Consider the following 26,988-nt stretch of genomic DNA (forward strand, 5'->3'; position numbering starts at 1 on the left):
TTTTCACATGCTATTGTCTGTATATGTATCTTTTTCTCAGTTTCAAAAGCAAAGTCTGGTAGTATTAAAAGTTTTCTGAGAACTCTTCTTTCCAAGAATAATATTTTTTGTGAATTTATATATTTTGCCAGCATTGGAGAATTAGAAAACAACAGGACTAGACACCCACAAACATAGTTCTAGACTGATTAAAAATGATTATTGTGTAGAAAGTATGTTCTGGGTAAATATTCTGGAAAATATTCCACAAATTAGATTTCCATATCCATCTATAAAAAGGTAAAGAAGTACAATTAGGTATAGACTTTGGAAATTTGTATTTGCTCTTAATTTTTATAGTGTATGTAAAAGTTGTTAAATGACCTTTGTTTTCCTTATAGTGGATTCACTTATTTGTGTTTTGTGTTCTTTTTGGAATTAATTTTATATAGTATAGAAAGTTTGTTTTCCAAGATTTATTTTTTTTGGCAATATCTTAGCAAAGACCAGAATAAATTGCATATTCATGCTAAGCAATAGATAATTGATTTCATTTTCTGTAATATTTCTTCCACTAAATTAGAAGGTTTGAGTTAACTTTATTTGGGGTACAATAAAATTGCATTTGTATTTTATGAATTGCTTTAAAGAATGAAGTAAAGGACACATGTCAAGCTCTTTAATTTCAGGAGTGTTTGAATATGAAAATTGTATAAGCATAATAATTGTTTTTAATATGTAATTTTTGAAATTCAGAAATATTAAATATTCATTAATAATCACTTGATTTGTCTGTATTATTGTTTGTATGTTTATTATATGCATCACATTGTTTGACTGACAGACTTATGATACAACATTAATTCTTAGCATCTTAAGTATGTTTCCTGGCAGTACCATAACATAAAGTGAAGGAAAAGTTTTCTATTTTGCCCTTTTCTAATAGGAGGGGTTTTGAATTTTGCATTATTGTTATTTTCTGTAGACAGTAGCAGCAGCATGTAGTTCTGTATAAATATGTAGGGAATGACTTGGCTCAGCTATGTGTAATGAAATTACATGGTGAACTTTGCAAATATAGACATTTGAATTTTTCCATTTTGATTTACTTCTGACTGTGTTTTTAGAGAGTCCTAACATTTTTGAATCTGAAGGATTCTTACCCATATTTCCTGATAAGGAAAACCCAGCAGAGGTTTAAACCTTAGGTTTTGGATAAGAAAGACTTGGATGCTTTTCTTTATATCTACACGGCAGGACATGAAGCAGTCTTTGATAATTATCTAGGTAAGTCTACAGAATAATGACAATCAAACTTAACACTTAGGCAGACACACACTCTCACACACTCTATCTCACTCACACACACACACACACTCTTTTTTTTTTTAAAGAGAGAGAATTTTAATATTAATTTTTTAAATATTAAATATTTTCGGCGGACACAACATCTTTGTTTGTATGTGGTGCTGAGGATTGAACCCGGGCCGCACGCATGCCAGGAGAGTGCGCTACCGCTTGAGCCACATCCCCAGCCCACACACACTCTTTTTTTTTTTTTTTTTAAATATTTATTTTTTAATTTTCGGCAGACACAACATCTTTATTTGTATGTGGTGCTGAGGATCGAACCCAGGCCGCACGCATGGCAGGCGAGCCCGCTACTGCTTGAGCCACATCCCCAGCCCCCACACACACTCTTAATGAGTAATAATAGTAGTACTTGGTTAGGGGATGTATGTTTTCCTTCTCATCACATTCTCCCTCCTTTCTTTGATTTGAAATGGTTCTATAAGTTTATATTTGAGCAGAATATTTTGAAAACACTACTTCCTTCAAGATGAAATTATAGTGGTGTCATTATTTCTAGCCTCACCATTTTGTTTCTGAGACATTTTGTAGTTGGTTTGGACATTTGGTATTAAATGTTGCAACATCTTTGTTGATGTTTGGCTCCCCATTCAGCAGAGGGTACTTTTGCCCCTGGGTAGTGATACTCTTCTAATGAAAATACTTTTTTTTTTTTTCCCCCTTTTTCTCCTTGCTGGGGATAAAACCCAGGGCTTAGCATATGCTAAGCAAGCACTCTTTCACCGAGCTACCCCAGCCCCAAAACCACTAAGAAAAATATTTAGGCTTAAGATTCAGCTTACGTTCTTACTTTTGAGGGGGACAGTTTGTAAGAATTACAATTTAAAGGTGGTGTTTATGCCTTTCTAATGATTGAAGTCTTGTCTTTTTTATCTGCTTTATGTAGTGTAAAACAGGAATGTGCAGTATAATTCTATATTTTTGTAAAGTGCTAATGTACTAAGGTGCATTTATAATAATAGTCTCTTAAAGTGTTTTAGTGTTTACCATCTTTATGCTTTGTGATGCGTCGTGGTGCAGGCGAAATTTCATGGGCTTTGTTGGCCTGAAAGAGTCTTAGCTCACCCACAGCTGTGTTTGTCTTGGGCAAGTGAATTAACTCCTGAAAGTCTTGGTTGTCTATAAAGTGAAGAGGTTGATAAAAATCAATAGATGTAGCAGTGCCACATTCAGTAGCTACTAGCTGTTGTTGTTTTATCTGGGAGTTTGGAGTTAGAATATGAATAATACGGAATTCTTCTGACATTTTCCTAACAAAAAATCAAAATTGGAAATTTCTCTGAAAATTATAAACTGGGAGCATAGTTTTGCAGTCATGAACCCTTTTAAACCAAAACATTAAAAAAAATGTGTAAATGTTTTGAATAGTAAGCTAGATTTTCTAAACAACTTTATCAGATGATTTTCACATATAACACTGATATATTGCCATGTTATTTAGTGTAACTCTATTTTTAACTGTTTTTTTGCATAGGTTAAGTACATGCTTTAAATTTCAAAAGGTACAAAAGGATGTGTAGTGAAAAATCTTCCTCTTGATCTTGTTCTTCTAGTTTCCTTACCCAGAAGCAACTAGTTATAATATTCTTTTATAATAGTTACAGAGATTTTTTTTTTTATATTTATTTCTTAGTTGTAGTTGGACACAATACCTCCATTTTATTTTTATGTGGTACTGAGGATTGAACCTAGGGCCTCATACATGCTAGGTGAGCGCTCTACTGCTGATCCACAACCCCTGCCCAAGATTCTTAAATGAACGTTTTATATGTGTTTGTGTGGGAAGCCATTCTCGCACATGATTGCACCTCCCTGATTGGGTGTGAGGCGTTCTGGGGGTGTGACTGACCATTGACCCTGAGACCAATCACTGACCCTGACCTTGGAATGCTGTCCCCCTCCACCTTCATTGGATGGAAATTTTCCCTGAATTTCTTGTTCCCCAATAAAAGGCCACTCCCTGGCGTGCTCTCTCTCTCTCTCTCCTGCTAATCCTGAGTAAGCCTGCTGCCCCACATGGGTGGCTTGAGGCAGGAGCCAGAGGGAGGGCCGTCTCAGACCTGGTCAAAGAAAAAGGTAAATTGAGTTTTGTGTGTTTATTTTGCTCTCACTAGTTACCTTCTATGCTATGAACCTCTAGAATGAAGCTAGCGTGCTGGTCGCGTGGTTGATGTTTGTTTTTTTAAATGGGGCATTCAGTACCATTTTTCCCATTCTCCAGAGCGTATCTGACTCAAAATAGTTTGAAAATCATTGATCTCTTGTACCTGGGATTAATGATGTGTCTTCTTTAAATTTTTTTTTTTTAGTTGTAGATAGACACAGTACTTGTATTTCATTTTGTTTTATTTTTATGTGGTGCCAGGGATGGAACCCAGTGCCTCACACAAGCTAGGCAAGCAGTCTACCACTGAGCTTCAATCCCAGCCCATGTGTTCTTTTTTTTTTTTTTTTTTTTTTTTGGTACTGGGAATTGAACCCAGGGGCACTTAACCACTGAGCCACATCCCCAACCCCTTTTTGTATTTTATTAGAGACAGGGTCTTGCTGAGTTGCTTAGGGCCTCAGTAAGTTGCTGAGGCTGGCTTTGAACTTGCTATCCCTCCTGCCTCAGCCTCCTGAGCCACTGGGATTATAGTGTGCACCACTGCTTCCGGCATGATGTATGTTCTTTTGGCATCTAAATTGGTGTGTGTGTGTGTGTGTGTGAGAGAGAGAAAAAATAATCATAAGCTTTGCTTTTGAACTGGAAGAACATCTGTAAGTTAACATGTTAAAGTTCAGTTTTGTACCCTTTTGAGAGACTGATAATATGTTTCTTTGGGAGAAAGAATTAAAAGATCCTAAATAAATCCAATGCCAAACAATACATTATTTTCATGTGTGAAAGATTACACTTAAAAAAAAAGATTACACTTAGTTGTAGCAAAGATGTATTTTGTTCACTTTTAGGTGGGAGTATTTTTTCTTTAATATCTTAATAGTTTGTTTCTGTAGTACAGAGAAAATTCCCATATAGTTATGTAGGGAATATATATTCATATTCCATTCTATCTGTATTTGATAATTACAGGTTGAGTAAATTAATCGAAATGCTTTAGGACTAGATGTGTTTCTAATTTAGGATATTTTTTGGATTTTGAAATATTTACATATACATTTGTCCCTTGAACAATGTGGGATTTAGAGGTACTCCCTACCTCCTCCCCTATGCAGTTGAGAATCTGATATAGAATTTAAGAAATATTAAAGCCCTTATTAGGTACTTGGCAATTTGACTTTTAGAAAAAGTCAAGTTGGAGATTTTTATTACATATTAAAAATCAACTTTAAAAAAATCTCAACTTGACTAGATATGAAACAATTTAAAAATCCTTAAGAGTGTTTTGAGAAAAACTAGGTTCAAAATCAACCAATCTATTACTTAAAAGAGCTGTCTTTGGATAAAAATAATAAAAACCTCATGCTACATAGTTAATAGTGATCTTATCTAATTAACTTGCAAAAAGCAAGCACTTCAGGTCTTGAGCTCCCATCTTTATTTTTTGTCTTAGCACTGAGGATTGAACCCAGGTGTGCTCTTCCTTTTTCATTTTTTATTTTGAGACTAGGTCTTGCTAAGTTGCTGAGGCTATCCTTGAACTTGTGATCTACCTGTCTCTGTCTCACCTGCCTTAGCCCCTGTCTCTGATTGCAGATGTGTACCACTGTACCTGGTTTAAGTTCTCATCTTTTTTTCATTTGCTGGAATTTCTTGTTCATTTCGTCGTCTTGGGTGATTTGATGATGGTAGCTATGGTAAGGTCACATTTACTCAGCCCCAGTTTACTCAGCTAGGGGAGTGCACACATACTCAGATGGTGCATGTGCTGCCTTCCTGTCTGTCATCTGTGGTGTAGGGTTTTCTGAGCATCTGTGTGAGTCGTTGAAGTTGAGGTTTATGTTTAAGTTAGCTGCTGGCCTGAGGTCTCATCTGTATGATTCCGCCTTTTTTTTTTTTTTTTTTTTTTGGTGGGGGGTACCAGGGATTGAACTGAGGGGCACTCAACCACTGAGCCACATCCCCAGCCTTATTTTGTATTTTATTAGAGATAGGGTCTCACTGAGTTGCTTAGCACATCACTGTTGCTGAGGCTGGCTTTGAACTTGCGATCCTCCAGTCTCAGCCTCTAGAGCTGCTGGGATTACAGGCGTGGCTGATTTCCCTTATTCTCTTCATTTTTTTCTCTTCATGCAGTTTTTGGTGAGAAGGGCCCTGTAGAATTGTGGTCTATAACCCCCAAACCTTGTTCTCCTGTACCTGGCTATTGGCTGTCTCCATCACTCTTCTCCACACAGGAGGGTTGGAGTACTTTGATAGAGGCCCACAGGGACTTCACTTTAATAAAGTGGGAACCTTCACCTGTGGTAAACAAGCATTGTTGGGCTGGCCTTTGGAGCATTTCTGTGTTCTTTTTTCATTCTTACTGTTCTGATAATTGTCTAGAGAACCCCTGTGATGGGCATAGCATCTGTCATAGTTATGGTCTTCTGCATATTTATTGCTTTGAACTAGAACTCCACCTGGGCCTGTAACATTTGTTACCTCTACATCCTTTTCTCCTTCAGCAACATGAAGCTTCACAGTCTATTACACTGTGCAGTTACTTCCTGGAGTTATTCTTTCTGGTAGTCTGGTATACAGGTACCTCTGCCTTGGTATCTTCATCTCATGAAAGCATATCAGTAAAAGTATATCAGTAAAATGTTGAGTTGTTTTACTGTGCCTTCCTTGTAAAAGACAGTAGAATGAATCTGACATAACTTTCCCATGTACATATATTGAATATACCACAGTGTATCTCATCATCATATACATCCACAAGACAGGGATCCTAATTAGAGTAAGATATATTCCATGTTTGTATAAATATATCAAGATAGATTTTATTATCATATATAACTAAAATGAATAAATGAAAATTAAGAAGAAATCCAAAAACCTTCCTTGTGATGACTTTCTTGTTTCTGTCAGCAGTTACTACCCAGCTGCGCTTCCTGTACTGCTGTCCGTGGTGCTGGGCTCAATGTGAGACAGGGTGGGTTGTTGCTGGGGCTTGGCCTTATACTGCTCACACTTATGGTGATGGTGCCTGTGGCCAGCAGGGGTGCTGCTCCTCCTTCTCTGGGCATAATGGCAACTAGGCTGTTGGTTGAGCATAGGACTCTCTGGGGTCAGCTTACTACCAAATGAACTTGGTGAATTTTTTTTTTTGTAGCATTGGGGATTTAACCCAGGGGTGTTCTACCACTCAGCTCCAGCACACACCCCACCCCGCCACTTAAAAATTTTTTTTAAAAATATAGTTGTTGAGGGACAGTTGTTAATGCTATGCACGTCACAGGGGTGCCTTTATTTAATTAATCTATTTATTTTATGTGGTGCTGAGGATCGAACCCAGTGCCTCACACATGCTAGGCAAGTGCTCTGCCACTGAGCTCCAGCCCCAGCCCAGCTCCAGCCCTTTTTGATTTTTATTTTGAGACAGGATATCATTAAGCTGGCCTTGAACTTATGATCCTCTTGCCTCAGCCTCCTGAGTCACTGGGATTATAGATGTGTGCCACTGCACTCAGCATCAGTATAATTTTGATTGTCTAAAAACCTTGATACTAATGGCATGCTGTACATATTTAATGTTTTGTGGATTATATATGGTGAAAAATACACATGATACATGGGATAACACTTGTCCCCCCCCCCGCCTTTTTGTTTTGCTGGGGATTAAACCCGGGGCCTCTTGCATGCTAGGTTGGTGCTCTATTGCTGAGCTATCTTCCTGACCTAAGATACCACTTTTGATGGCACCTTGAAGTTTACTGGAGGAAGGCAGTGTTTGCATGGAGGTATCACACAGCTTTAAACCAGTAGTCTCTACTTTTGAGTTCACTGCAGGAAATAGGCGATGGCTCTGAAATTGTTACAGGTGTACTATGGTGAATTTTATGTAGTTTTGTTTTAATACCTCATTTTTATGTTTGTTTTCCTTTCTCTTGACTGTGGATGGTGCCTTGTGCATTTGTATTTGTGTGCATAACTCTGATATGTTAACTTTTTATAATTTTGTGTATGCTTTATGGTAGTAAATTATAAAATTGAGTATTATATATTTAATGCATTCATGACATACATTTTCCCTCATTTTTTGACATTTCTAGACTATGAGTTTCATCTTTTTTAAAAAAAGTTGTTGCAAATCTTCAAAAAAAAAAATTCCTTATGTAAGTGGACCTGTAGAGCTTAAATCAAGGGTCAGCTGTACATAATGTGACCTCTTGGGAATGGGACCCAAGTCTAAACATGAATTTCATTTATGTTTTATGTATACCTCATGCACATAGCCTGAAGGTACTTTTATACAATATTTTTAGTGTAAAAGTGTTTTGACTGCAGCCTGTCACATGTATGGAATGGTATGAGGTAAGGTATGGAATTTCCACTGTGCCATCATGTTGGTGTTACAAAAGTTTTAAATTTTGTAGCATTTTGGATTTCAAATTTTTGGATTAGGGATGCTGGACCTACTAAATGTTCTTAACCTAAGGTTCATGGTTTTGGGTTGGGACAGTGCATTATGGATGGGATTCAAGTTTCCAAGAATCTCCAAAGTTTCCTTCTGTGTGCATTTTTATTTGGAGGAGAGAATTTATCTCATTCATCAAATTCTCAAAAGATTCAGCCCTTCCATTCTTTTTCTTTCCCCATAGTTAAGAGCTTTTGATTTAGATTAAAAGATTGAGAATTATTGTTATTTTCTGAGTATTGTGTTTGTTAGTTGTGTGTATGTGTGGACACTCACCATAAAGTGTTATAAGCTGTAAAAAGAAATCATGATATGGGTCTGTCCAGTGTGTAACTAAAACATGGCATATAAATATTGAACTTCCAAATGAATGTTCTCATGAAGGTGAGGTTGTCCTTTTTTACTTAGGACTTTCTTTTCTGACTGCATAGTGTTCCTCAGGTTTTAGCTCAAATGAGACCTCTTCGGGTTTCTTCCTTGATGATCTTTAAGAATAGTCTTCTTAGAGTTTTTATCATCCTATTGTTTCTTATCTGAAATTATTTAATCTGTTTGTTCATTTGTATATTATCTTTCTTCCCCCATTAAAAAAATATAATCTTTGGTGTAGAAATCTTATTTTTCTTTGTGGCCTCTATTAGAGTATTGTATATAGTTTTCATTCAATAAATATTTCTTATTAATTGACATCTAGTTGGCCAGTTTAGTAATAGTAATATTAAAACATTTTCCCCCAAATCCAGGTCAGCTTATTTTAGTAAAATAACATTTTAATGCAAATTTTGTTTTAACTTATAATTTACACCAAATTATGTGGATCAATGTAATAAATCCTTTTTATTTTTAAAGAATCAAATGCTGAGTGTTCACTTAAAATCCCAAGGGTGTTTTGTTTTAAAAATTTTTTTATTCTAGTTAGTTATATAGACACTAGAATGCATTTTGACACCTCACACATTAGTATAACTTCTCATTCTTCTCATTGTACATGATGTAGAGTTAAACTGGTCATGTAATTATATATGCACTTAGGGTCTGAGAGTGGTTTTGTGTCCTGGTAATCCTTTCATGTTTTAGGTTAAAACATGAAGTGGAATGTTGTGGAGAAAGGATGGAATGGATCTTATGTCCATTACTTTGGGGTTTATCATTTTGTGTTGCAGAGTAAAGATGTTAAGTACAATGAATCCCTTTTCTCTTTTAGTGTTTGGGGTTCAATTATCGGCTAGTCAGATGACCAAACTTCATATAGTTTAAGAGAGATTAGCATATCTGAATATTATAATGGACTTTCAGAGCAGAGTTTTATGGATAATTTTCTCTCATTTGTAAAACTAATAATGTTGGCTTATATTAGTAATTAGATTTTGTAGTGCTTGAAAAAGATCAGTAAAATTTCTAGATAATTTCAAAAAGGCTCTGGTGATTTTTTTGTTCACAAAGATGGCATCTTGTTACTATTAAATTTTTTTTCTACTTTTGTTTTTCTTTTAAACAGCCACTTAAAATTTTTTTAAAAAAAATTTTTAGTTGCAGTTGGACATAACACCTTTATTTTGTTTATTTATATGTGGTGCTGAGAGGATTGAACCCAGTGCCTTGCACGAGCTAGGCGAACGCTCCACCACTGAGCCATAACCCCAGCCCCTTTTTCTACCTTTTTTATTTGAAGATTGTTTGAAACAAAGATGGAATTTTATTTTCATGTTACAGTAGAATTGAGCATTTAATGAACTTTTTTTTTTTTTTTTTTGGTGTGGGGGATTGAACCCAGAAGCACAAACACTGAGTTACACCCCCAGCCCCTTTTATATTTTATTTTGAAATAGGGTCATTCTAAATTGCTTAGGTCTTGCTGAGTTGCTGAGGCTGACCTTGAACTTGGAAGTCCTCCTGCCTCAGCTTCCTGAGTCACTGGGATTACAGGCTATAATGAACATCTTAATTGAACAGTGTAATTTGCATATATTACTCAAGTAAGGCAGATGGCCTTTTTCAGGTAAGAATGTAAGGCCTGGGGTCACACCTTCTTCCTACCAGGATTTAATTTCTGGGTCTACTATTCACAGCTATTTGACTTTTATGCCTTGATTTTCTTATCTGTAATATTGGGAGAGTAATAGGACCTGTCTCATAGAGTCAGATTAAATGACATGAAACAGGTAAAATATTTAGTTCTGTCTGGGTACATTATAGAAACTGGAGAATATTAACTACTGTAATTATTGGAAAAATTTCACAGGTAAAATATTTAGTTCTGTCTGGGTACATTATAGAAACTGGAGAATATTAACTACTGTAATTATTGGAAAAATTTCACAATAGCAAATCCTTTTTCAGTTTTTTATTTTTTTAATACATAGATTATTCATATTCAAGGAAGAAAATATGAGCATATAGAGCTGTGAGAATTAGACTTTAAAAAAATTTTTTTGTAGTTGTAGATGGACAGAATGCCTTTATTTTATTTGTTTATTTTTATGTGGTGCTGAGGATCCAACCCAGTGCCTCACACATGCTAGGCAAGCGCTCTACCATTGACCTATAGCCCCATCCCTGAGAATTAGACTTTTAAAGTAAAAAGGAGAACTAGTTCTTATGGAATAATCTTAGTATTACTATTCTGTTAATGTCAGTTTCAGACTGACTTCTTGTTTCAGAAATAAGAACCTACAGTGGCTATTACAATTATTATTTTTTTTAAAGAGAGAGAGAGAATTTTTTTTTTTTTATATTTATGTTTTAGTTTTCGGCAGACACAACATCTTTGTTTGTATGTGGTGCTGAGGATCGAACCTGGGCCACACGCATGCCAGGCGAGTGCGCTACCATTTGAGCCACATCCCCAGCCCTAAAATTATTTTTAAGGGAAATTCCATTTGTAGAGAATGATGAGGTGAAATTATTGTTAGGTAAACTAATATTGGTAATTGTCTGCCAGGGAAGGCTTTCCAGACTTGACTGTGATTCTTACTTCTACCTAAGTATTTCCCTTACATTTGTGCTAATATACAACTATATAATATACATTAAAACATACACAAACAGATTTCAAAAAGATGATAATGAAGAGTAAAGTAGATGTTCTAATACTTAAGTTTTGCACCTCCTTTTCCTTTGCTTATCCTCCACTGGCCAGGACACAGCTTTGAGATTTTGCTTCAAAGAGAGAACCTTCTGCTGGGTGTGGTGGTGCAAGCCTGTAATCCTGGTCATTTGGGAGGCTGAGGCAGGAGGATGGCAAGTTTGAGGAAGCCTGGATAACGTGGTGAGACCTGTCTTAAAATTTTCAGAAAAAACCTGAGGATATTGCTCAGTGGTAGAGCATTTGTTGAGCATATGTGAGGCCCAGAGTTCAATTCCCAGTACTGCCAAAAATTGAGAGAAAACCTTCCCTTGTGGTTTTAAACCTAACATGTTAGTTTTGTTGCATTTTGTTTTGAACCACAGAGAGTCAGGGATAGTCAAATGAGAAAACTTGTCTTTTGCCTTTTGCCTTCTTGAGGTTTTTGTCTGGGCTTTTGAGTTTATTATACCTTAAGAAACAAAGTCTGAACTGAGAATTTTACCAGTGTAAGGAGTATCAGACATGGTTCTTAGTTGAGGGTTCATACCTTGTGATTAATTGATAAGTTTTAGAGGGCCCTTGATCCTCTTGAAATTTCAGCCAGTATTTTGGATCTCTGTGCAGACTGACATTTTTCTGGGCAAAGATGTAAAGCTTTCTTTAGATTCTCAAGGAGTTCACCAAAGGCTAGCAATTACTGCTCTGGATGGGAGGGCATCAGTTTTCTTAGATTTTCTTAAATTCTTAGAGAGAATTTGTTATTATAATCCAGATCTGTATAAGAAGATCTCATGACTAGGAGTTTCTTGTTCTGTAAGTTGTTTCCAGTTTTTCATTTGTTTTGGTACCAAACAGAATTTTAAAAGGTGTTTGAAGATAGAAAGTGCTGCGTGACTGCAGTGTAATTATTTGCAGAGTTTTTGATCGGTATCATTTGAAAATTTAAGTTGGGTAAATAGGAGTACCAGTGGTAAAATTGAGTGTGCCTGTAAAAGAGCATTTTTATCCAGAACAGCTGTGGACCTAGAAGTTGAGAGGGGAAATTCAGGTTGTCTTTGCTGGTAAAGAAATATCTTGGCAGCCTGTGAAGGAGAGAACTAATATCTGTTGGCTCTGCTATGTGCCAGGCAGTGTACCACATGGTGTCTCATTTAAGCCTTCCAGCAACACCAGTAGCAAGGCGTGTTTGCTGTTAACTGGGAACCAAGGAACTTGCCCACTCCTGCAGAGACGGCTGGGATTGGGACTCCAGGTCCAGGCTCTTCTGGCTCCAAAGCCAGTGCCTTTTCTGTTGTGGCCATTAGCAGTAAAGGTACCCAGATGAGAACTGGAGCCAACCTAGCTCTCACTCATTCTGTGCTGGGATGATGTACTAAATGAATTGTGTTGTATCACCTCTTGTAAGAACCATGAAAACTGTGAGGAGACTGAAGCAGGAAAGTAATTGGAGAAGAGCCATGGGAACAGCTAACCAGCAACAACGCTCTGGGGGTGATGGGGAAGAGTCATGATACAGTAGCAGACCAGGACTCTGGGTTCCTTGAGCAGGCTGGGTAGGGAGTAGAATGGGGTAGAGAGGGAGAAGTTGCTTCTCTGACTCCTATTTGACTCAAGACTGGCCCCATAAAGGCATGACAGCAACAGGGTTGTGCACAAGGGTTTGGTACACTGCGGCAGTGGTGTCCTTTATCATTCATTCATCTTTCTTGTCTTTGGGGAACCCACTTATTGTGGGAAAAGGGCTGCGCTCAAGACTGGGCACTAATTCTGGCTTTGTGCATTGAGAAAACTTATTTAACCTCTTTGAGCTTTAATTTCCATTTTTGTAAAATTGAAATCCTATTTCCCCAGGTTTTTGTGGGGAGTAAGGGAGGTAAGGTGGGCAGACTGGGTGATGCATTGTCAGTTGCTTAATAAATATGTGTTCTCTTTCTTTCTGTTTGCCATTGATCTTTTTGAAGTCAGCTGTGTGGATCCAGATCTTGTTCAGAATATGCAGTGCATGCAGCAATGTTAAATTTTAATTTAATTAATTCAGGGTTGCTTGTGCCTAAGACACTGTTCAAAGTAATATGTTGAAAACAGTAAAAAGAACATGGAAAAAGATTGGGACTTGGCATCATTTCAGGTGAAGTACCATCTTCTAATAAGGAAATATAGGCTTTGGAATTGGCCTTTTACCAAGGGCAGAGGGTAGTGTCTGGCAGTGGTAGGGGCTTCTCCTCTGCCATACCTTATGAGGAAATGCAGTGAGTTCAGGCTCCTAAGGAGCTATCTTGTCTTAGCATTGTAGAAATCACAGCTATTGCCTGCCTTCCACATTATAGGCACACAACACTTTTCTTTTTGAATGAATATTTTGAAACCAAGGACATTTATAGGAAAAGGGAAGTTTTTTGATGGTCAAAAGGTTACTTTCACCCTTTGCCTCATTAAATTAGTTTTTCAGAAAGATAGACATGGATCAGAAGGTGTGGTGTTTATCCCTAATTTTGAGCAATAGTCAAAAAAACTTGGAAACAGATTGACACAGAACCTTTTAAGTAAAAAGGAAGTTTTAGTATTCCCCCTTCTGTGCTGTCTTCCATTTAGCTATCTGTCTACATTTACCTTTTCAGCTGTGTCTACAGCTGATAGAACTAACTGGTATGCTATTTGTTTATTTATTTTTTCCCCTGCCTTCCCTTCCTTTATTTTTTGTTCTGGGAATTTAACTCAAGCCATTGAACATGTTTGGCAAGTGTTTTCGCACTAAGCTAAATCTTCAGCCCCTAAAGTCAATATATTTAAAAAATTATATTTATTGTTTGTTTGCTTATTTATTTATTTACTTATTTTTGAGACAGGGTCTCCCTCTGTTGCCCAGGCTAGTCTCAAACTCCTGAGCTCAAGTGATTCTCCTGAGTAGCTAGGACTATAGGCACATGTCACTATGTCCAGCTTATATTTATTTTTTAGCTGGTACATAAAAACATAAAAATGCTATCTATTAATGTGATGTTTCGATAAAAATCAATACAATTAAAAATTATATTGTTTGCTTATTTATTTATTTATTTATTTTTGAACAAAAGTTCAACAACAGCAACAAATTTTAAATGGGTAAAGGACTTGAATAAAGAACACATACAGACAATTATCATGAGAAAAGATGTCAACATCATTTACCACTAGGAAAATAAAAATCAAAACTGCAGCCAGGCATGGTGGCACATGCCTGTAATCCCAGCAGTTCTGGAGGCTGAGACAGGAGGACTGTGAGTACAAAGCCAGCCTCAGCGAAAGCCAGGTGCTAAACAACTCAGTGAGACCCTGTCTCTAAATAAAATACAAAATAAAGCTGGGGATATGGCTCAGTGGCTGAGTGCCCCTGAGTTCAATCCCCAGCATTCCCTCCCTCAAAATGTGGGACAGCTGTATTTCTTTGTATTTACATTTACATCATAACATTGTAAAACATATTTCAAATAATTGTGGAATTTTGGCTTTTCTGGTTTAATGGGATGTTCTATATGTCATATATACTTTTGAGATACTAGAGCTTGGGAATGGTAGATTTCACTTATTCTCTTGAATTATGGGGAGGCTTGATTGTAAAAGATTGTGTGTAAATGGTTTTCAAAGCATGTATGAAGTAAACAACTATGAAAGGAATCTACATATGAGCTGGTTAATTGAGTCTCCTCCAATGAACTTAAATTCTTATTTAAATAATATGCATAATATTTTGTGATCCATTCACTCAACAAATTTCTTTTGAGCTGTTGGTTACTAGACACTGTTTTGGGAGCTTAGTGATAAGCAAAATTGGATTGGTGTCTGTTGTTCTAGAAAGAGAAGACATGAATTAACTAAAAAGACAATTCCAATAATGCTAAGTTCTATTGGGAAACTTGGGTAGCCTCAGGGAAGGCTTCTTGGAGGAAGTGATATTTATGCTGAAATCTGAAAGATGGAGCATGTAGGTTGATGAGTTTCTTCTCAAGGTCATGAGAGCTGGAGGTCAGAGACTGGGTGGGTTATTAAAGTTGTCAGGGGCCACATAATCCAGGCTGAGGTGGAGAGTTTATCCTTCCTCTTAAGGGCATTTGTAGATCCATAAGTAATACAACCACAAAATATATATATTACACATAGACTCCTTGTCAGTTATGAGAAATAACATTTCCTCTCATGTTTATATATTCTTTGTTATGCTTTTTTTCCATGTTCAATGTGATAATTAATAGCATTATTGTGGAAGGTTACTTTGAGATAGTTTTATTGTTGGAGTTGTGATTTTAAAAAGTTCTTTTGTCATGATGGCATTATGCTTGTCATATATTATGGTCCTGTGGCTTTTTTGAAAACAAATCACTTAATCATTGTTTGTTTTAGGGAAAAATGACAATTTTAATTTGAAAATGGAAAAAATAACTTGTCTTTTTAAAATGTAAGTGAAATTCATCTGTAGGTTTATCTCTGTGCTGTATAGATGACACTGGGTTATTAAAGTGCATAATTTTAAGTTTTTGGGTGTTTTTAATTTTCTGTGTTATGAATTACTATTTGAATAGTGGGTACAGGAGATTTAATTATGTTTAGAATATTAGAACTAAAATTGTCAGCACCAATTGGAGTTCAATAAATGAGTATAAGCATTAGTAAAAACATACACAGGCAAAGCAATGAACTTTATGATGTTATGCTTATTGTGAAGGTTAGAAAAATAAATAATTGAAAGTATTTCAAATTTGACAAATGGAATGAAGTTAAAAATTGAACACGCCTCCTTGTAATCCCCGTGGCTCAAGAGGTTGAGACAGGAGGATCGCAAGTTCAAAGCCAGCCTTAGCAACGGTGAGGTGCTAAGCAATTCAGTGAGACCCTGTCTCTAAATAAAACACAAAATAGGGCTGGGGATGTGGCTCAGCGGTGGAGTGCCCACCTCTTTGTCACTCACCAATTTAAAATTTTCTTGAAAAGTTGTAATGTAAATTATTGAGAGTTATCTCTACTCCATTTTTGTGAGTGGTAAAAATGGAATGGAATGTGTTTTAGTACCAGTGCTTGAAGTGGAACTGGATTTGTGATGGTCTACATATAGAAAAAAGCATCAGCTTTGATTATTTCAGTCTCTGACCTGTGGTAGTCTTAATAAAGTAAATAAAAAGACCATAGAGTCTGGAGTTTTTGATAGTTCTTCCATGACCACTTTTATACTTAAATGGTCAGTGAATTTCAAAATTATTTTAGTCATACTTAATTGGACAATGTGCATTCTGGTGAGTACAGATGTATACTTGATATTAGAATAATCTTGGTGAAATTAAAAATAATCTTGGTGAAATGTTTCTTTGCAATTTTACTTAGTGGTATATTCTTATTCATTTGTGATAATGTAGTATATTTCATTTATATTTCTTGGTTAGAAGAGTATCTCATATATATATTTGAGAAGGCTGTTTACAACTGTGTATTCTCTGTTAAAAGAATAATTTCTTGGGCTGGGGTTCTAGCTTAGTGGTAGAGTGCTTGCCTAGCACATAGGAGGCACTGGGTTCCATCTTTAGTACCACATAAAAATAAATAAAGATGTAGTGTCCATCTACAACTAAAAAAATAATTAAAAAAGAGAATTATTTCTTCACATCAGGGTATTATAGTTAAGATTTTATACCCTTTCTGTCCATAAATGTGAGGATAATTGACCACGTATTTGCCTTTTTCTTGGTGGGCTAATCATGAAGTTTTACTTGATTGATTTAGAGAACATGAGTAGTTAAGAACCTGGTGGTTATGGGACTGTGGCTGTGGCTCAGTGATAGCACACTTGGCTAGCACGTGTGAGTTACTGGGTTCGATTCTCAGCACTGCGTATAAATAAATAAAATAAAGGTCTATCAGCAACTAAGACACATTAAAATTAAAAAAAAGAAAAATAGAACCTGGTAGTTATGAGGAGTGAATGAGTTAGTGTAGCTAATAGTTAGAACATGTCCCAGTTCATGGTAAGTGAGATATACACATATATCTATATCTGTATAAACGTTGTCTTTTTCATTGTTGCTGTTATTATCTATTTATAAATACTGTTATCTGAGTCTTATTATTTCATTCTCAAGTTGATCTTGTAAAGATGATTTCTTTTTGTATATTTTGTTTAGGAAAGTGGGTATTTATTTTTTAAAAAAATTTTAGTTCATCTGTTGATTATATAAAATAAAATAATATATCACTATTACATTTGCTTGATAAACTTTAAAAAGCATTTAAAAAGAGTCTTTGAGTGAAGTAACATTTGGAAACTGCCAAAATTAGTATATTAGTAAACACAAGGACTAGTCTAGCCAAGTGTGAGCTTGATTGCGTCTTGACAGATGTTAAAACATTGTGTTCACCTGTCTTCCCAACTGGTGTATGTGGTGAGTTGGAGGGGTTAGAGATTGGGGAGTTGGATGTTTGTGATAATTGTGAAGCATATACTTAGGAAGTAGCTGTTAACATTGCACTTTTATCAAGTGGGAACATTGAAAAAAAAATCTTAAAAAAAAATCTGAAGAAGTTAGAAGGAGTTTTTTGCAAAACAGTATCTTTGAAGCAGGTGGTTTAGAATATGAGTTTCATGTGTTAATTTGTTTCATCATCTGTGAATTTTTACTTAGTTATTTTTATGCACGGAAATTATGATTGTGCACATGTAATTTTGATTAGCAGTGAAACCTGTATTTAGTCTTTCTACACTTAAATTATTTTTCTCCTTCATGGACTGTTATGGTTATTATAATGTCCCAAACACTAATTTTTAAACAATTTTTTTTTTAGTTGTAGATGTACCTTTATTTTATTTATTTGTATGTGGTGCTGAGAATCGAACCCAGGGCCTTACATGTGCTAGGCAAGTGCACTACCACTGAGCTACAATTCCAGCCCCCCAAACACTAACTTTTTTATACTTATCTCAAGATAATGACTATTGTCATTGACATGTCTACAGCTTCTATCAAGGCTAGAAAATGTATTCACCTTGTAGATTTTTTTCTTTCATAATGAATTCAAATAAAATAAGTGGCCAAATGAACATGTTCATAAAAGTAACATATACAGGTTTTTGAAGTAGGCATATAATAAGAGAAATGAAGGCTTTAAGAAGTCATTGACAGTTCAGTAAGTGTGATTGGACTGAGATGTCAACCAGAAGTCTCTCTTCCATGTTCCCTTCTTGAGCTGGTAGATGCTGAAGTTATGTTCTACTAAAGAATTTGAGGGTGCAGTGGCACAGGACTGTAACCCTAGTAGCTCAGGAGGCTGAGGCAGGAGGATTGCAAATTGAAAGCCAGCCTCAGCAGTTTAGGAAGTCTCTAAGCCACTTAGCAAGACCCTATCTTAAGGACTGAGGATGTGGCTCAGAGGTTAAGTGCCTTGGTTCAGTCTCCACTAAAAAAAAAAAAAAAAAAAAAAGAATAAAGGCCCAGAGACTAGAAAGTGAAAGCTTTAGTCATTTTAGGTAAGTACTGTTTGAATCCAGCTTTATTGACGTTTGAGGAGCAGTGTCTGTAGTTTTTTTTTCCCTCTCTGTTCATTAACATTTTTTTCTCAAAATTATAAAATTGATCTTATACTCTCAGAAATGACAATAAGTGAAGAACAGTTTTCCAATAATTTTCTCCACAAACTAGAAAACTAAATAATCATTAACAGAAAATTGTGAAAACAAAACAACTGAAAGTAAATGTAGAGAATAAGAGATAAGTCTTTAAACCTTCTAGAATACATAGTGCAGAAGTGATGCAGCCATCAAAGTTGAACTGAGTAAATGCATTCCCTCCACACACACGAGGAAAGGTTGGAGATGTAGTCATTGGCTAGTACAGTTGGCAGCAGCATTTGTAATGATTTTATAGGTGTCAGTCCATAGATAGCCTATTCCCTGGAGAAAAGCAGCTCAGGATATGGAACCAGGAAGGGCATGGGGGTGCGGGGAGGGAGAGATAGAGACAGACATAGAGGGAGAGGGACAAGACAGATTGTACTGGAAAAATACATTTTGACTTATCTTTTTTTCCTCTTCATATTTTTCCCTCTCTTAGTTGTTTTGCAGGCTTATTTAGGCTATACAGAACTATATCCAGGTTAGAAATAGAAGCATCTGGGATGCTAGAGAGGTTGATGATTAAGACACAAAGATGCTTAAAGTTATGGGAAGAGGTTTATTTTTAATTTTTTAAAAAATATATTTTCGTAGTTGTAGATGGACATAATACCTTTATTTATTTGTTTGTTTTTGGTACTGGGGATTGAACTCAGGGGCACTCAACCACTGAGCCACATCCCCAGCTCAATTTTGTATTTTATTTAGAGACAGGGTCTCACTGAGTTACTCAGCGCCTCACTTTTGCTGAGGCTGGCTTTGAACTCAGGATCTTCCTGTCTCAGCCTCCTGAACTGCTGGGATTACAGGTGTGTACCACTATATGTGGCTGTTCTTTTATTTTTATGTAGTGCTGAGGATCAAGCCTAGTGTCGGAGATGCTAGGCAATCACTCTATCACTGAGGTACAACTCCAGCCTGGTAAGAGGTTTATGAGTTAGAAGACATCTTGGAATTGCATCCAGTTTTCCTTGTAAGCTGGGTGATCTTAGTTATACAAATGACCTTCTCAGTGCCTCAGTTTGCTCATCTGTGAAGTGGTGATAATATCTTCCTTTCAGGATTCATTTGAGAGGTAATGTGTGTGAAATTCCCAGAGCAGTACCTGACATGTAGTATGTACTTGCTCATTGACAGTTGTCATTATTCCACCTTTGAGGTCAGGGTCCATGACCATTCCCAATGTCTAGGATAGTATCTCCTTACATCCTCACTGCTCAATGAGTACTTGTTGAATGAAACCATCCTTTTTATATTGTATATAAAGCTATACTAATTTTTAGTACAGTATTTTCATTCTTTTTTATTTTCTAGTTTATGTCTTAAATTTTCTTTTTTTTTTTTTTTTTTAAATGGTGCTGGGGATTGAACCCAGGGCCTTGTGCATGGGAGGCAAGCACTCTACCAGCTGAGCTATATCCCCAGCCCTTAAATATTCTTCTAGAGTTTTTTTTTTAAATTTATAAATAGTGTTTTGTATAAAACATTTGTGTAATCAACTGAGTATAGCTTTAAAGACAAAGGTTTGTGATTGTGACCACCTCCATAGGTGGTCAGGTGCTTTGGACAGAATAGTCTTTGAAAGGGCTGAGATTGTCACAGGTTGCCAAACACTTGAAAGGCTTTGAGAGGAAGTTTCTTTTTCTAGTTTTATTATCAGTCTCTTCAGCTGTGTCTGATGCTGGCAGTGTCTAGTGTGTAGGAGATATGGAATAAAATGTTGCTTGAATAAATGAATGTGACAGTGTTTCATATATCAAGATTTAATGGGGTCTTTATTGGGTAGAATTTATTTGATTAGTTTTGAAAAGCAGAAAACAGTATACAGGCATTAAATGAATTTCAGTGCAACCTTGATAATAAAACCAACTCAGTATCCTGTTACATCTTGCTCTTAGACTAGGTAGGTATTTGCCATTCCTTAAGAATTGTTGCTGGCACTAATGTGGCACTTAGCAACTCCTTTCTTGAAATCATCATAGGGAATGCTAATCTAGAATCCAGGACCTATAGAGTGTTGTCTTCATACAATCTCCTCTGGGTGAGTACATGGAGCATATGTGAGTGGAGGAGTGAGCTACGGGACAGAGGATGGTATTCTAGTACTTTCTCTCACCCTGGCCACTCTTGCCTTATATGGATATATGTCAGTTCAGACAGCAGTTCTGGCTCATCATGATTAATGAAAGATAAGCTCTATAAATTTCCTATTCTGGTCTTCTGTGTAGTTTCTCTTTCCTCTTAGATGGACAGCCTGTCTATATTTTTTGTTTAATAAGTGTTCAGGAAATTTAAAAAGCTTCTTTTAATTCTTTAAACAAATGTAACTAAAAAGGAGACTTTTTTTAGAAAAGCAAAAATAGTTAAAAAAAAAAAAAAGAAAAAAAATGTAAAATGGAAAAGTTTGTGTTTGTTGGGTTAGGAATTCTTTCCTCCTTCTATCTCCAGCCTCTCAACCACCACAATTGTTACTTTTTTTTTTTTGTTTTAAATACACAGGAAGAATTGAATTTTTTTTTTTTTTTTTGAGAGAGAGAGAGAGAGAGAGAGAGAGAGAGAGAGAGAATTTTTGTAATATTTATTTTTTAGTTTTCGGTGGACACAACATCTTTATTTTATTTTTATGTGGTGCTGAGGATCGAACCCAGCGCCCCACGCATGCCAGGCGAACGCGTTACCGCTTGAGCCCCATCCCCAGCCCCAGGAAGAAGTGAATTTTAGGCAATCTGTGCTTCTATCCCTTCACTATGGTGTATAATTAAGAGGTGGCAGGAAGGATATATTGTGGTCCTCTAAATTCTTAACATGAGAAGCATACTTGGTGTTTCATATTTTGGAAAGATTTTAAAGTATTTGGGGAGATTTTCTTTATTACTAGAAACTCATTTTCCAGGCTCTTCATTTCCTGAGAAATGCATAATTTGATAAGACTCAGTTTGTCTTTGTGCTTTGTACTTGAAAGTGGTACAGTATATATTCTAAATAGGCTAGTGCATGACCCTGAGAGGCCTTTCTTTGTGCGTATATATTCAGAAACAGGGGTAATCAGGATCTGTCTCCAGGAATTTTCTTTCTTCCAAGAGATTCATTTCCACATGTCAAATATAAACTGGGTCCATAAACTCTGGTGAGTATTTTCATTTAGCCATCCAAACAATTTAGGTTTCAGATCCAAAAAAGGTAATTTCCCCCCAAGCTATTTAATAGTTAAATTTCCTTTTTTGTTTCTTCTTTGTTTTTTCTTTTTAGGGAGAGTGGGGTCTTACTGCTTCTCTTTGGTGATCATAGATGAGCTATTTGAGAAATCAAGCCATTTTAATGCTTAAACTGAACATCAGAGTTTGGAAAGCTCTGATGGCAGATTACTCATGTGGGACCATTCTGCTTGACCACAGGGGCAGCAAGGGGAGCAAAGAAAAATAATTTATTATTTATTTTTTTGAAGTGCTGGAAATGGAACCCAGGGCCTGATACCTAGTAGCAAAAGTACATTACTGCTGAGCCACATTCCCAGCCCCAGAATTATAAATATATAATATTTTAGTTCTAAAAATTGTAGCATCTGATGATTAGATTTAAAAATAGAAGGAGATTCAAGGAAACTGTGATCATCCTTTTTTTTTTTTTTGTATCAGGGATTGAACTCAGAGGCACTCGACAACTGAGCCACATTGTATTTTGTATTTTATTTAGAGACAGGGTCTCACTGAGTTGCTTATCACCTCACTGTTGCTGAGGCTAGCTTTGAACTTGTGATCCTCCTGCCTCAGCCTCCTGAGGCACTGGTATTAAAGGTGTGCCCCATCATGCCCAGTTAATAGTGATCAATTTTGAGGTATAGGAATGGGAGATTTTACTTTCTACCTTGACATTAAAAAGGCTAAAAAAGCAGAAGGGTAATCATGTGTTTTAGGTCTGGCTGCTTTCCAACTAATAGGAAGTGAGCAAATTAGTGGTAGCAAAAATATATGAACACTGGTGATCATTAGATTAAGCCTTTATATAGTAAGTTACAATGTGAGGAAAGACTCCTCCTGTAGAGGAGTCTTTCAATACATTGTAAATGCTTATGCTCTATTATTTGAGATATATATGTTTATCTGTCCTTCCATCCTCCATCTACCCACCCATCATCCTTTTGCCTATCCAACTGTATTAGCTAAGAAAGAGAAGTACAACTTGAGACCTCTTTGACATAATTGGTTTCTTTTCTGTAACGAGAACTAAGTTGTTCATCTATACAGGAAAAGTTGGAAAAGTATTATTTTCGATCTTTGGCAGGAGGGTCAAGTACTTGGTAGTTTTAAGAAATAGTGTGTAGGACTTTAAAAAGTCAATCTGTTGGTATGAAATTTTTTATTCTCAAAGTTTTCTGAAATTCTTAGTTTAGTGATTTCATTGCTCAAAGTACTCAGCTTCCTGGTTGTCATACTATACTTTAAGGAGCTACACAGTAATTTGTAAATTATGTTCTTTCCTTTTCTACTCATCAGCTCATCAACACCATGCCCATTCTGTGTAAATTTACTTTAAGATTGAAATTTTGTTTTTTGTGTAATGCCATTAGAGAAATCAAGAGAGTTTAGTGGTTTGCATTTGATTTTTAGGATATTTAGTTACTGAATCAGATTTTGCTGCTTAACAACCCCCTGCAAAACTTGATGGCTTAAAACAACAACCATTTATTTAGCTCACCATTCTGTGGTTTGGCAATTGGGCCTGGGATTAGCTGTGTGATGGATCTTATCTCCTGCAGTCTCGCTTATGTACTTGTAGTCAGCTGGCAGTTGATTGCGTCACTCATGTATCTGAGGCTGACTGTTGGTTGGCTGGGGCTGCAGGAGTCCCTGAGCTCTGTGAGTCTTGTTTACCTAGCAGGTTAGCTTGGGCTTCTCCACATGGTGATTGTGCACTTCTTTAGAGCAGCAGGAGAGGTAAAGTGCACATGTGGTAAGCACTTTTCACATTTTTATTTGCATTATGTTTGCTGTTATCTCACTGGCCCAAGCAAGTTACAAGGCCTCTGGAAATTCCAAGGGTAGAAAAAGACTCCCCACTTGTCATAGGAGGAGCTCTAAAACTGTACTACAAGTGGCATGAGTATAAGGATGGAAAGAATCTGTGGCCCTTTTTGCAGTCTGCTATAAATGTTCTTGATGGCATCATATCGGTTCAGTGGATATTCTCTATTTTGAACTTATCTAGAATTCAGGGGGCTGGGGTATAGCTCAGTTGGTAAAGTGCTTGCCTTGCATGCAAAAGCCCTGGGTTTCATACCCAGCACCACCAAAAAAAAAAAAAAAAAAAAAAGAAGGAAAAAAAAAAAGTAAAAAATAACAACAAAAAAATATCTAGAATTCACTCACTTCTTAACTGCATCCTCTGTCACCTCCTAAACCACTATCATCTTTTGCCTCCTAACAGGGTTTCTGCTTCCATCTTTGTCCTTATGCTCCACAGAGCAGCCATGGTAAACTTTTAAAATTAGAACTCAAGTTGGGCATTAATGTAATCCCAGCAACTCAGAAGGCTGGAGCAGGAGGATTGTAAATTGGAGGTCAGTCTCAGAAATTTGTGAGGTCCTAAAGAGTTTAGCCAGACCCTGGCTCAAATAAAAAATGAAAAGGGCCGGGTATGTAGCTAGCTCAGATGTAAGGTGCTCCTGGGTTTAATCCCCAGTCCCCCCCCCCCAAAAAAAAAAAAAATTAGGTGGCGGCTCCTCCTGATAGCTGAGATGATGGCTGAGTCTCAATCTTGCTGGGCTAGAGGCAGCTGATCTCCCCTGTTCTGATGCTCAGCTAGACTAGCCTAATGATCTTAATGAAGGATTCATCCTATCCCTCTTAAAAATTTTTAATAGATTTTTAGTTTGATGATATTTTCGTCTTTAGGAATATAATCATTGTAGACTTCTTGTTTATGTAAATGCATAAATATATATAGTTATGTGTTATGAGGAGGGTGGAACATGGAGCAGATACTCTAAGCTGGACCTTAGAGGCTAAGGTAGTTGTTAATATCTCCTGGTAATCTTGAAATTCCTGTAAACCCCAAAGTGATTTTTACTCAGGCCTATGTATCAAATTGCTTATGTCCCACTGTGCTAAATTTCCTCTGAGCTTTACCCACCCCAGGTATGAAATTGTTGTCCTCTAAGTGTAATTTGTCCCTCACTTGACTTTCCCATAACTGATTATCAGGCTTTGAATCTGGATTCTGTTCATCCACAGTTTACCATATGCAGGCATGTGTTTGTAACATAGCTAGACCACTTATTTGGAATAATGAGATGGATAAGGATGAATAGGAGGAAAGGCACTTTGGCTTCATAAAATAATCTGAATCACAGAATATTTTAAAATAAAGACAATTATGATTTTTAAAAATTATAGTGCATATGATAGACTAAGATATAACTGGGACATGAGCCATGGAAGCAAAATGATGGAAGTATTTTTATTTTATTTATTTTTAATGCTTTCATTAGTGTATTATAGTTATACATAATAGTGGGGTGCATTTTGACATAATCATAGGTGTGTGGAATATAATTTGCTCCATTTCAGTCCCCAATGCTTCCTCTTTCCCTTCTCTCCCCTAGTCCTTTTCCTCTACGCTACTGGTCTAATAATGGAAGTATTTCTAATTCACAGTGGGATGATCTAAGTTCATCAGCAATTTTTCTTTTTTTTTTTTGTACCCGGGATTGAACTCAGGGGCACTTGACTGCGAGCCATATCCCTAGCCTATTTTGTATTTAGAGACAGGGTCTCACTGAATTGCTTAACGTCTTGCTAAGTTGCTGAGGCTGGCTTTGAACTCTCCATCCTCCTGCCTCAGCTTTCCGAGCCACTGGGATAACTGGTGTGTACACTGTGCCCGGCAGCATTATTTATTTGCCTCAGAATTTGAAGAATCTGAGAAATCTAATTTTTTCAAACCTTTGATTTGAATTAGTTACTGATTTTCGTATTAAATCCTCCCAATTTGTAAGTATCTGAAAATATGCTCCTGTGTACTAACTTGTACTGGATTAGAATCATTTTTGAAGTCTAAAATGTAAATTTCGAAGAGGATAAACTGAGACATGAAACTTATTGCTTCCTTTCTCTGGCTATTTTGGGTAATTCTGTTTGGAGCTGTCTAATGATTCAGAAGTGGATGGGTGTGTACTATGTTTTGTTATCCTAAAGCTGGGTTTTAAATTTTGAGACAGGGTATCGCTAAGTCCCTGAGGCAGGCCTGGAACTTGTGATCCTCTTGCCTCGGCTTCTGGAGTTGTTGGGGTTACAGGCATGAGCCACTGCATCTCCAGCAAGCTGGTTGAGTTAGAAAGCTGGGAATCAAAGCAAATAATTCAGTGAAATGAGGGTGCTGAAAATGACTGCAGGGATTATGGAACTGTTCTGGATTCTGGTCTATTATGACAGGAAAGGAAAGGGCTAAGAATATACATTCTGGGGTCAGACCAGCTAAAGTTTTAAATCCACTTGTACTATTTACTTGTTGGAGTGATCTTAGAAAAGTTATTTAACTTTTACCTCTATATGTCTCAGTTTCCTTGGTAGTTAAAAAAAAAAGGTGCTGGGATAGCACAGTTGAGTTGCATTTTAGGAGTTGTTCTAAAGATTAAATGTTGGGGCTGGGGATGTGGCTCAAGCGGTAGCGCGCTCGCCTGTCATGCGTGCGGCCCGGGTTCGATCCTCAGCACCACATACAAACAAAGATGTTGTGTCCACCGAGAACTAAAAAAATAAATAAATATTTAAAAAAAAAAAGATTAAATGTTGTGTGTAAGAGGCTAATTACTATCATCACAAAGTAGAGCACATAGTAGATGCTAAGGCAGTAAGTATTACCTCATATTTAGGGGACATATTTTTCTCAAGAATTCAGGAAAATGATGATACTACAAGGGCTTAAACGGGTACCTAGAGCGTAGTCTTCTATGACATTTGGCCCCTACAAGAATATGGAATGCAGTTTGTGAGAGGGAAAGAATGAAGGGTAATAGCCAGAGGGAGGAGGTTGCTCAGCATTCACAAAGACTGAAGCTGTTGGGAATAGTCAGTGACATGCTTTGTAGAGGAATGGGCAGGACATTTTACATGTGTATAGTGGCTCCAAATAAGTATGCAAAGTATGCAAGGAGGGAAAACCCCACACCTGGTAATCAAGGTCAAGAGCTAGATGGGCAGGGAGAGAAACCTTGTGTTGTGTAAGAGCATGTGTGTTTGAGAGTGGAGCTGGATGGGCATTTTAACAGCGGGTTTGCAGGCTTGGTTCAGGCAATCACTTTGGATTCCAAGGGCAAATAGAAGCCCTGAAGCTAGGTTTCCACAAACAGGAATGATATAAATAAACTAAGGCTGAGAAAG

General features: G+C 36.7%; 1 protein-coding gene across 4 annotated transcripts in view; it reads left to right on the plus strand.

The window, feature by feature from the left end:
* Ppp2r5e (protein phosphatase 2 regulatory subunit B'epsilon) overlaps nt 1–26,988 on the plus strand; it is a 166,568-nt gene that overhangs the window by 5,585 nt on the left and 133,995 nt on the right. Inside the window, exon 2 of one of the 4 annotated variants that reach the window (XM_058584605.1) lies at nt 11,053–11,181. The exons of the other annotated variants lie outside the window; for them this stretch is intronic. The gene's annotated coding sequence lies outside the window, so the exon portion shown is untranslated. The remainder of the gene's footprint in view (nt 1–11,052; nt 11,182–26,988) is intronic. 4 annotated transcript variants of the gene reach the window in all.

The sequence above is a fragment of the Marmota monax genome, unplaced genomic scaffold, assembly GCF_021218885.2.
Source record: "Marmota monax isolate L192 unplaced genomic scaffold, Marmota_monax_Labrador192_F-V1.1 WCK01_AAM20220418_F8-fsc00001, whole genome shotgun sequence".
NCBI lineage: Eukaryota > Metazoa > Chordata > Mammalia > Rodentia > Sciuridae > Marmota > Marmota monax.